At 42.3% G+C, this 12,462-nt stretch overlaps 1 protein-coding gene across 2 annotated transcripts in view; it reads left to right on the forward strand.

Moving 5' to 3' along the window:
• Positions 1–12,462, forward strand: part of COL8A1 (collagen type VIII alpha 1 chain) — a 99,262-nt gene that overhangs the window by 59,630 nt on the left and 27,170 nt on the right. For both annotated transcript variants that reach the window (XM_035114579.3, XM_035114578.3), the window contains exon 2: positions 7,658–7,770. The gene's annotated coding sequence lies outside the window, so the exon portion shown is untranslated. The remainder of the gene's footprint in view (positions 1–7,657; positions 7,771–12,462) is intronic.

A 12,462-nucleotide genomic window follows, 5' to 3' on the forward strand; every position in this document is an offset into this window, starting at 1 on the left:
AGGAGAAACCTTCAGATGTTGCTGGACTCCCAACTCCAACCCAACCAACATGGTCAGGCATTAATTGTCAAGGGTAGTAGGAGCTGGAGTCAAAAGCATCTGAAAGACCACAGGTTCCTCATCCCTGCCTGAAGGATTGTTTAAAAACACTTTTAAGATTGATGTTCAAAATCTTCTTGTTTGCAACATATTCGGTCATTTCTCTTGAGAGCTAGCGGTAGCAGGTCTTTTTTTAGAATGATCTGTCAAGTCCGGCTGCTAACTCTTTATTGCCTGAATGCCTTCCAAACCTGACTGTTTGTTGTGATCCCATCCCATGCAAACATACTTTCTGTCTGTGCAAGTTCAAGTGAGACAAAGGACGTATTGTCCTCTGCCGTGTAAGAGCTGAGACTCTCTGGATAAATATTTGGGAAATCCCTCAATGCTTCACTTGTAGACGTTTGCTAACATCCTCTGCTTTGCCAGACCATTTTATTAATTGTTTATTTGACCAATGGAATCTGTATTGTTTGTTACTAAGCTACAATGAATATCACTGTCTACAATACATGTAATTGCAAAAAAGACCTTTGTTGCCCCCCACCATGTTAAATGCATATTGGTCCTTAACTTGATCCCATTGAAATTATAGAAGGAAAACTGATTAGGTCGTATGTCCTCAGAACAAATGCAATTTTGAAAGAATCGGGAATTTAGTACAATGATATTGTTTATCATCTTCATAATCTTCATCATTGTATTTTACAACTGCAGTCATAACTAATGGCCAAAGTAATAAAAAAAAAACATTTTGCAGGTTAGGTTTTGCTGGCAAAGCCAATGGGCAGACTGGAAAAAAGTGCCACCAGTGGGATCTCCACTGGGAGCATCAACAGAAGATCCAAGAAATGGGTGTTCCAGGGCAATGCTATTTTTCTAGAAAAACAGGAGCCAGAACTCACCATGAACGCCTCCCTTGTTCTCTTATAATGGCAATGGCACCTACCTGAGAGGTGCTAGAACTGAGTTCCAGCAAGTTCCTGCTGGAAAAGGCCCCATTCTGGGGGCATGGAATAGAAGGGCTGTGTCATCACAAGCCCGTTTAAGTGCCACTATGCAGCAAAATCACCCTTGACCTGGCCCCAGTCACTAAACCTGCTCCAGACAAAAGCAATCTTCCTGCCCCCTGCCCATAGCTGCCAAGTTATCCCTTATTTTAAGGGATTTTCCCTTATGCTGAATAGGCTTCCTCGCGAGAAAAGGGAAAACTTGGCAGCTATGCCCCTGCCATATTTAGTCCTGGCCATGTGCTGCAGTGCTGTTGGTGTGGTAGTGGCCTCACCTCTCCATGCAGCCCTGCTAATCAGCATCCAGGATTTAGAGTGCACTCTCTGTATGGAACCAACTCAATATGTCTCAATATGTCACTGCACTGCACATATACCTGTTCTTCTTTAAAATCCCAAAGTCATAGTAAGTAATTGTTGACAGCGGCTGGGAATTAACTGGAGCATATACTGTATTAACAGCATTAAAGGTAAAGGGACCCCTGAGCATTAGGTCCAGTGTTGACCGACTCTGGGGTTGCAGCGCTCATCTCATGTTATTGGCCGAGAGAGCCGGCGTACAGCTTCCAGGTCATGTGGCCAGCACGACTAAGCCACTTCTGGCGAACCAGAGCAGCGCACAGAAACGCTGTTTACCTTCCCGCTGTATCTATGTATCTACTTGCACTTTGACGTGCTTTCGAACTGCTCGGTTGGCAGGAACTGGGACTGAGCAATGGGAGCTCACCCCGTTGCGGGGATTCGAACCACCGACCTTCTGATCGGCAAGCCCTAGGCTCTGTGGTTTAACCCACAGCGCCACCCACGTCCCCTATTAACAGCATTACTGAGGCTCTTATAAATACTTTTGTGTCACACACACACACACACTTTAAAGGTGATTTTTTAAAAAAATAGCAATAAAAACAGAGGGTTAAAAAACAAAGAATGTCTTCAGATGCTGTTGTGGTACATGCTTACTATTAACTGACATATTTCTTCAGTCAAGTATTTGGAAAGGCAGCCAGAGGCTATGAAAGAATAGCTTGTGATACCTCTGCCTGTCTCACAAACTTTGTGAAATCTCTTAAAATCAGTCTAGGTGACTTGCTAGCCTTAGGACCAGTATGTACCTGTACCTATGACTTATTTACTCACCACACAGGTGCATGTGACTAGCCCACAGCACTGGGTTCATTCCAATCAATAGGCCAATCAACTATAATAGTAAAAACCTAAATTGCTTTGATGTTTTCTACAATCACTCAGTATATACATTTTATGAAGTAAAATAATAAATAAACCTGAGTTTGCTGATATGTGGTTGAAGCCCACCCAAACATAGTGACAGTCTGGGAGTGATCCTTGCAGAGTGGGCAGTAACAACAGATTGTATTATTAGAAGTTGTCAGAGACTAACAGCACCAAGAAGATATTGCATCCATGCCTATGTGCCAGCCAGTCAAAATGATGACACCCCGCCAAGACTCTCATTGCTGTTTTGCCCAGCTGTTTTTGTCATCATGAAGAATTAATGCCTTGGGAATGAAAGGAATGAAATACAGTTCTTATAATTTTAAAATGGGTCTGAATTACTGCCTCAAGTTATCTGAGAAAATAAGAAAAATATAATTTTATCTGAGTAAACGAGAAAATTGTATGAAGTAAAGTTTGCACACTATCCACCTATCTCCTCCTCCTCCTCTAATGAGGAGTCAGTTTTGTTTTTTTGTTTTTATAACTCCAGTTTACTGTTACAGCTGAACTCTGAACTGGGATTAATCTGAACTATGGTTGAGTTAAGATCAAGTAGGTCATGGAATGAGATGAGCCTCATTCTCTGGAATTCCTTGTCCATGGTGGTCCAACAGACAACATGTCCCTTTCCCCCATTCTTCTGCTATTGGAGCATCAACAGTAGCTCAGTAGGGAAGGGACAGCCACAGAGTTGCATGAAGGAGGCCTCCATGCATAGACCTCCTGCCTTCCGCAAAGAGGGAGACCTGCCCAGTCCTGTGACTCTTGGGACACCTTCCCATTGACCATAGAATTGCACCCTTAGGCTTTGAGGAGCATTCTATAGTCATTGGTTTACATTTACTGGTTTTCTTTATTGTACTTGCATGCTGTTTGCATTTTGATTACCTTGAACATTGTTGTTTTTCAGAAATGTAATTAAAACATTTATATATGATAAGCAGTACTATTTTTTTTTCTAGAAAAAGAGGGGCCAGAACTCACCACGAATGCCTCCCTTGTTCTCTTATAATGTCAATGGTGCCCACCTGGGAGGTGCCGGAATTGAGCTCTGGTGGAAATAAAGCCCTGATAATAAGCGATGCTGATAATATTGAATACAAGTATTCTGAAACCTGATCTGGGAGCTAGTTTCATTCTGAAATGCTGAGACATTGCCTCATTTTCAGTGGATACTTAACACAGTATTTACTGATGTAGCACACTTTGTACAGTCAGAGCTGTCCTGGGGTTTTTGCTGTTTAATTTGTCCTGGACAAATTAAAATGTTACTGTCCCCACACCAACCCTGTGGCTTAGCAAGCACCAAGCTGCAAAACAATAAGCGCATTAAACGAACAGGAGTTGACCGTAATACTGTTTCCCCTTCCTATCATTTTTCTTTTCTTTTTTTACTTTCTTTCCATTACAACCACATTTGTGCTCTTTGCAGCTGGTGCAGATCAGGAGACTCTCATCACATCCTATGAAATGCATCCAAAATATCATACCAAGCCCATGAGCTTCGAAGCTGTCTCTGTGCATCACCTCCAAAGAGCTCTCCCTTTCCAAGACATTTGCATAGCTGAGTTTTTGAAACCCAAACAGTTTTACCTAGTTTGCCTTTAGAGTGTTGCCTTTCTCCCATGATTAATCGAATGGGAAATTCAAGACCCATAGTCTTCATTAATTATTATTATTATTATCATCATCATCATCATCATCATCATCATCATCATTATACACTATGATAAATAATGCTCTGGTAACTCAGGCTGCATACACATCCTACATTAAAGTATGTGGCTTCCCCCAGAGAATCCTGGGAACTGTGGTTTATCCTTCACACAGCTACAATTCCCATCACCCTTAACAAAGGACAGTGCCCAGGATTCTTGGGGGAAAGCCTGTGCTTTAAATGTATAGTGCAAGTGCATCCTCAGTTTCCACAAAAGAAGTCTCTCAGTGAGCTAACTTCAGACTCATGGATAACTACTGCTTCAAGCATATGAGGTCACATGTGCAGTCTAGTATCTTGCTGGACCAGGGTGTTGACTTGTGAATATAGTGATGTCGTAATGTCTCATAAATCTGTCTGTGTGGATCTTCCTCCTCCTAAGACTGGAGAGACAAGAGTGTGTGGGAAAGCTGAGAGCGAAAGGGAAAGGCTGGATTTGAGGAACTGACAACGCCTCATCTAAAAGATAGCTCCCCAAATAAGGCTGTGGACACTTTACCATCTTAAAACACAGCAAAGTGAGGTTATTTTTCACCATGCTTCAATTCAAATGTGCATGGTATTTTGCACATAACTATGCTTGGGACGCGGTGGATGCTTGGGTGGTGCTGTGGTCTAAACCACAGAGCCTAGGGCTTGCTGATCAGAAGGTCAGCGGTTCTAATCCCCGCAACGGGGTGAGCTCCCATTGGTCAGTCCCAGCTCCTGCCAACCTAGCAGTTCGAAAGCACATCAAAGTTGAAGTGGAAAAATAGGTACCGCTCCTGCGGGAAGGTAAACGGAATTTCCGTGCACTGCTCTGGTTCGCCAGAAGTGGCTTAGTCATGCTGGCCACATGACCCGGAAGCTGTCTGCGGACAAACGCCGGCTCCCTTGGCTAGTAAAGTGAGATGAGTGCCGCAACCCCAGAGTCATCCATGACTGGACTTAACGGTCAGGGGTCCCTTTACCTTTATGCTTGGATGTGTCACCATGCTGCCTGCTGTCTGTCCACAGGGTGGAGACAGAGTTGGGATGTCTTTGCCTGATGTGAATTGCCAAGTTGGTTTCCCTGCCCCTCCACCCACCCCCAGCTCCATACCCTCCAGTTGAGAACCCCCAGAAATTGCCTTCGTGCAGCTGTCAGCTTCAGCCATGATCCCATACATCTCCCAGATACGATGTGGTTTATTCACAAGTAAGAGAAGAAAAGTCCAGGGAGCACCTCGAGGTTTAAACCCATTCTTAGAATTTCTAGTCCCTCCTTGGCACCTACAAACATCCGAGAGAGGGGGTGGTGGTGAAAAGAAGATTTTTTTAAAAATCCACAGAAATTCATTAAATGTGGTGCTTGTTTACATATCACATTTACAGTAGGCTCCTGTTAATGATCAAATAAATAAAAACACACTCTGTTCCTTGGAGAGGACCATCTTGTCATTAGCAATAGTGGCAGAGGTATAAAGCACTTATCATCTGTCTCCACCAATTACCCGTGACATTTTTATTGCAATGTGATTTATAAAGATGCTAATCCAGTTTTAACTTCTGAGGATCTTGAATGGTTACTAGTGTAGGCTGCCTATTCCTGAATATGAACCATATTGTACCGAATGAAAAACCACTGTGCTTTGAATAGTACACTCACCTCCAGTGGGTGCTGGAGTAAAATCATCAGCAACAGCTATGGTGACAAGAACATCCTGGGATCCTTAGAGGTCCTCTGTAGATGCATGGAGAACTTGCTTGTGGCTGTGCATCTTCTAGGAGCTGCGCTCACCTGCAGAAGAGCAGCCCTCCACTGTACTAGGGGTGGCGGTGGGGGGGGGGACAATACTGAATCCCTTAAGGCCAGCATTTGATCCGAGGAAGAAATATCCCCGAGCTAAGAGAGCTTAGGCCGTTTGCCTGTTAGAAGTCTAATCGCTTGATGACATAACATGACTCAGTGAATGCTTCCACTCAGCTCAGTGGCGCATGCTTGCAAGTCTCAATACACAGGAAGCCATCATCACCTGCCCTGTTTAGTCCAGTGAACTGAAGGCAAGGTTATTTTCTTCCTTTCTTCCTCTTAAGCAAGCTACTTGCACAGTACTGTATTAGCAGAGATATGGTTAATGTGCTGCTTTGCCATGAACAGAATGTGGCAGGGGAAAGGAAGAGATTTCTGTTCGTGTGTGTTTTGCACTGCAAAAATTGATTCACTGTATGGAGGAACAGCCTTGGAACTGAAGGTGATCCTTCCAATCAAGAAGTGAGAGCAAGTGTTGTGATTCCAGACTTCCCTATTAATAGATTGTAGCTAATGGAGTGCAAACTTTGTCCTAAATTCAGGTGCGTTTGGGGCAAAACGTGATCAAATGGCTTTTTCATCCTGCTGCTTCTGTGCCTAGCACCACTCTATGCATGTCTACTCAGAAGCAAACCCCACTGAGCTAAACTAGTCATAAATATGGCCTACAGGTATCAGAAAGAGCAGAAGGAATTGCTAGTATCTGTGGTATCTCACAAAGTTGAGGTATAAAAGGTGGGGTGTAAATACAAATAAACAAATAATAAATGAGACTTTCTCTCAGTAAGAGAGCATAGGATTACAGCCAAACTGGGCAATCCTAAACATGTTGACTCAGAAGTGGTCTCGTTCAGTTCAATGGGATTTACTCATAGGATTGCAACCTTAGTATCCTAATTCTTGCCAATCATTGCCTAGGTATGTTCTGCATGTCGACCCTAAAGAAATGTTAAATCCATGCATAGATGTCTGGTGAACCTGAAGTTGAAGCAGACACATCTGGTGCGCATTATAAAATGATACGGTCCTTTACTAACTTCAGTTTGAGAGAGTGTGTGAACTAGTCCAGTGTCTTTGGTGGAACAGCAACTCATAGCTAGGACGTAAATCAGGATTATGTATCAACCTGCCTGTATCATACTGAGGTCATCTTTGGAAGATGGGTTTCTACCATCTAGAGCAGGGGTTCCCAAACTAAGGCCTGGGGGCCGGATGCGGCCCAATCACCTTCTCAATCCGGCCCATGGACGGTCCAGGAATCAGCATGTTTTTACACGAGTAGAATGTATCATTTTCTTAAAAATGCATCTCTGGGTTATTTGTGAGGCATAGGAATTCGTTCATTTTTTTCCTCAAAATATAGTCCTGCCCCACACAAGGTCTGAGGGACAGTGGACTGGCTCCCTGCTGAAAAAGTTTGCTGACCCCTGCTCTAGAGTTAGGAAGGTGACAACCAGAGAGAGGGCCTTCTGAGTTGTGTGCACCAAATTTATGGAACTTATTCCACAGAGCACTTCTTTGCGATGCCATGTAAAGACATTTTCATGTTCTTAAGCCTTTTGATACTTTCTTTATTCTAATATGCTATTATTTCTTTATTTACACACACCTTCTACACTGACTGCTGCAGAACAGTAGGGCTTCAGAAATGGGAGTTTCTCCACCACAAAATCGACCACTACTTCAGGATTACTTTGGCAAATCTCAAATTTCACTGTAAAATCTTAAATTGAAATTGAACTATTTATGGTTGAAAATTCTAATCTAATATTTGTATGGTTTTTTTATTTAAAAAACAGGATTTTTGTTTGTTTGTTTGTTTGCTTGCTTACAAAGGGGTGATTTATAGTTCAAAATGTAACCTTTCAACTTATCTTTTTCTAGGTGCTGTGTATAAAAATATATTTCTTTCCTTACCAAAGTCTGATGAAGAATCAAGGCTTCTGAACACCCTGTGCACTAACTCACAGCTCCATCCTTTCCCCCAAAATCTTAATGTAAGTACCACCATCTTTTGAAATTCAAATTTTCATATTACCGGTACATGAACTAAGCCTAAACATGTGGTTTAAAACTCTCGTCCCTCTTATCATGATTTGGACTTGGATCAGCTACTCAACTGGTTGTCGTATGCCTTAGTGCTTAAATTTTAAGAGAGAGGAAATCTGCTCCGCCGAATTATTTGTAGACATTGTCCATATGTTTATGCAGAGAATTCAAAATGCAAACATTTTTGTTGAAAGAGAGAAAGGATGGCGATTTGATGGATTTTCTTAAAGTTCTCTCAGTTGTGGAATTGAGGTGGAAATATTCATTCGTAATAATGGATGCTTACCTCTTCTTCAGGGGACTTTTGGGATTTAAGGGATTATTATTGGTTTTCCGTGCACTGCTCTGGTTCGCCAGAAGTGGCTTAGTCGTGCTGGCCACATGACCCGGAAGCTGTATGCCGGCTCCCTTGGCCAGTAAAGTGAGATGAGCACCGCAACCCAAGTCGTTCACGACTGGACTTAACAGTCAGGGGTCCATTTACCTTTACCTTTACCTTTACATTTACCTTTACCTTTTATTGGTTTATATTACTATCATCATGTCAACTGTATCCAGAGTAAAAGGGAAAAAACAGTATCACGTTGCATTCTCAGTTTTTAATGGTAAGGCTTAGGGCAAATAGGCATTTGTTCCTAGTATCCACAGTCATCATATGTATATAACTATACTCAAGCATGACTTTGGGAAGAAACATTCTTTTGCTCAGCAAAAGCTTCCTTTATTCTAGCTTTGCGAGTGGGAAAGAAAGAAAGAAAGAAAGAAAGAAAGAAAGAAAGAAAGAAAGAAAGAAAGAAAGAAAGAAAGAAAGAAAGAAAGAAAGAAAATGCTTCTTATGCTGAGAGAGAATTGCAACTAATCCTTTAGATTCTTTTCATGCAGTTATAACAAAGGCAGCAACCAATATGAGAAACGGAGGGTTGATTTCAAAAAATTCCACTGGAAAAATGCTTATGTACATGTGGAGATGACAGTATTGAATCAGTAGCTCACGTGCTGCTAGCCAGTCCATGCCAGGTCACTCAACCATTGCTACTGTGTCTTTTCTTTTAGCAGATCAAGATAACCAGGTGACAGCAAAAACTGCAAAAAAATAATAATAGCAGCAGCAATTATAATAAGATCTAGTATTTAATTATTGACGTAAACCTCTAGAATGTATTTTGTATAGCTAAGCCTTCAGCTCTATCTTCGGTACATTGTAATGTATTTTATTGCTATGGCTAGTGGCTGATACAAATAAAGATTCTGCTGATCTGAATATGAGAAGTCTATTTGAGTAGAAGGTGATGATTATCAGAAAAGTCTTTGCTGGTAGCTTTTAAAGAAATATTCTAGATGTGTACTTGAGCGGAAGATGGACAAATATTCCACTTTTGGTTTCCCCCCTCTGTTTCTCTTTCATCTTTCCATTCTTGAAACCATTTCTCTACGTTTCCAGGGCAATTTGTGATATATTTTTTAATCCTCATGAAAATTCATCAGCAGCTTAATGTGAATTCCTCCTAGTAAACACAGTTCTGTATGCAGTTTTGACTAATACACATTTTGCAAGCAATTTTCATTTTTGCATGTTATTTTCAGTAATATAATAATTTTAGCTACACTTTCCCCTAATCACATGCCATTTTCGTGGACATTGGTTGGTTGCAGAGCTGTGTTGCAAAAATTGGAGAAGTGTGAATTTTGAAGGATAGCTGTATTTCAGTTTGCGTCTTGGTTCAATACTGTGAATTAGAGAGTATCCCGTTAAAAATGCAAATAAATTTGAATGGATGGAGCTTTATCCCTTGCTCATTCTCTCTTGGGTTTTTTTTGGGGGGGCGGAGTGTCAGGAGAAGGCAAAAAAAGAAGAAGAGTAGAATAAATAGTTTCAAAAATGCTATTCACAGTATTGATATCTTGGATCCTAATTTCCTTGCTGTTGAGTTTATGGTCATAGAACAGGATCTTCCTGATTTTTTCCATTTCTGCAAATCCACCCTGTGGTCCACCTTCAGGAGTAGGCATTACTGAACACTTACGAAGGCCCATACAATACAGGTGTTTATCTAAATGCTGCCAATGTTTTCAAGTGTACACAATTTTCACCCATATATTCATTAAACATTTTCCAATCTTCTTTAAATGTATATTCTTCTTGTTCTCTTATTCTGTAAGTTAAGTCTGCAAGCTGAGCGTATTGCATCAGTTTAAGTTGCCGTCACTCATTTTCCATTTTGGGGCTAACAGAAAAGGCTATTTATGTATGCCACTACTGCGGCCCATGTTTTGTTAGGGGCACAATTTTCCAACACCCGGTGCTGCCTCAATACAGCTGCGTGCTCCTGTCACTGGGTTCTGTTGAAAGCAGCTTCTCCATGCGAACCAGGAAGTGACCTCTCCAGACAACGGAAGGACTCTTCTTTTCTTATCTCTGAGTCTGTGATCTCCTGGGTGACACAGATGCCGTTAAGCCATTGAATGTGCATGCCTACTCCATCTATTTTACTCCCTCACACCCCTCTGTGCAGCCCAGAACCTGGCAACCCACACTATGCCACTGATCTCCCCCATGTCTCTTATTCTTCCCTCAGTCCCCTTTCTTACTTTTTTTTTTAAAAAAGATGAATCATAGCATTAAAGAGTTGGAAGGGGCCCTGCAATGCAGGAATCACAGCGAATCATCTGCTTTTCTTGCTGCTCTAGCGATAGCAGCTATGATGATCTCTCTGCCACTGCTGGGTTCTGGAAAGGAGCCAAAGCAAGAATCCTTCAGAACCAGGCATTCTGGGTGAGGTGGCCAGGAGAATGCTTGAGCTGTCACACAGTTTGCCGCTGTAGTAGTGTAGGGATTTTCCAGGGCACCTTGCCCAGAATGGCTGGATCTAGGAAGGGGACCCTTCACCCTTTCTCAGAGCCCAGGTGGCAGCTGGTGGTAGGTAGCCCACGTGCCATTGTGGATGGGGCCAGATGGGGCCAGCCTGCACTCTACCATCTGGGCCTGGCACACATGGTCAGCAGGTTGGACTGGCTCTAGGCAGAAGGAGAGGACAAGTGAGTGGGCATCAGAGCCATGGGGAAAAGGAGTGGTGTCGTGAAGACACCTTGCCCAAGGTCCCCACAATACCTAGAGCTGGCACTGCTGGGAATGGTGCGGGATATAGTGTAGTGGGCTGCAAGTAGAAAGTTGATGGACATACCTTGCATGAACAGCAGAGCAACTCAGGACTCAAGCCAACATACTCCTTCTTTTGGACATAGGGACTAATACTTGGAGAAGTTATACAAGTCCGCAAGCTAATCGAAGAAACAGAACCTTGAATACTGACTCCAGCGCTGTCCCTTTTAGCAAACTGGTGCCTTCTCCTTCCTGAGTCGGCTGCAGCCGCTGAAAAGAATCGGAATGTAATGAAGGTTTAGACAAACCTTGGCACAAATATTCCACCACAATGAGTGTTTATCTACCGAGATCAGCCAGCTTTACAAAATTGAAAACACACTGTTGATGCGAACTTACCCCCAACTCAAAGCTGCTAACGCTATATGCAAACTTCAGTGGCAGGTCCCATCTCCCAAATTTACAGAGATCTGTAAGCTTTTAGGCTTCATGTCTGTTGCCAAGGACATTTGTATCCAATAGAGATTCTGGGCTCCAACCAAGAGCAACACTATAATTGTCTCCACCAAAAACAGGAGGTCCTCTCTGGGATTTCCCGTCTCTAAATCCCACCCACTCCCCACTTCCCTCACAAATGGCCTTCCAATGTTGCGTTTTCTGAAACCCAAACGGAAAATATGTTCACTTTATGCAGGTGAAAAGAAGATGCTCAGCTTTCATCAGGATTCTCTCTTTGCATTAGGCAAAGCAGAAATATACCCGTTGGCGGTTTTAAAAGTCCAACTTTTTAATAGAAAAAAACACACAATCATGTGAAAATAATAGTCAGACTTAAGGATTTAGATTAAAGTAACAAAATATTTTAGGAATGCGTTTGCCTGAGTCTCTTCAGTCTGTCTGGGATTCCTTTGCTGTAATCCAATGTAGGATTGGCCCAACTTAATCATCGCCAAGTGGATATATATAAAGGACTGAAGAAAAATAATGTATGCTTTTTTGAACATACAAATGAGAGAAATAGAAATTCATCCAAATAGAGAATTTTGTACAGTTCATTCTCTCATTCCAGCCACAATGCAGAGGGGGAAAAAATCAAGGCAACCTCAAAGGGACTCACGAGCCTAGTATCAGTTACACAATGGTCAAACGATTTTTTAAATTTTAAATTAAAGGCACAAGCTAGCCCAGGTTTGTCACGATTTATGCATTTTGGTCTGCATGCAGAAGGTCACAGGAACTGTCTTACACCAAGTCAGACCACAGGCCCATTTAGCTCAGTGTTATCCAAACTATCTGACAGACACTGTCAACTTGAAGACATCCCAAGCCAATAATAGTCAAAGCACAGGCAATGTTGGGTGCTGGTTCAAGTGTTGGATTAGGACCTGGGAGACCAGATTCAAATCCCAACTCGGCCATGAAGCCCCTGGGGTGATGAACTGTGCTTGGTTCCAGTCACTGTATCGTTGCCTAGCCCACCTCATGGGTTTGTTTTGAGAATTAAATTGAGAGGGGGAGAACTATGTACACCGTCTTGAGC

Source organism: Zootoca vivipara, chromosome 4 (genome assembly GCF_965207765.1).
Source record: "Zootoca vivipara chromosome 4, rZooViv2.hap1.1, whole genome shotgun sequence".
Lineage (NCBI taxonomy): Eukaryota > Metazoa > Chordata > Lepidosauria > Squamata > Lacertidae > Zootoca > Zootoca vivipara.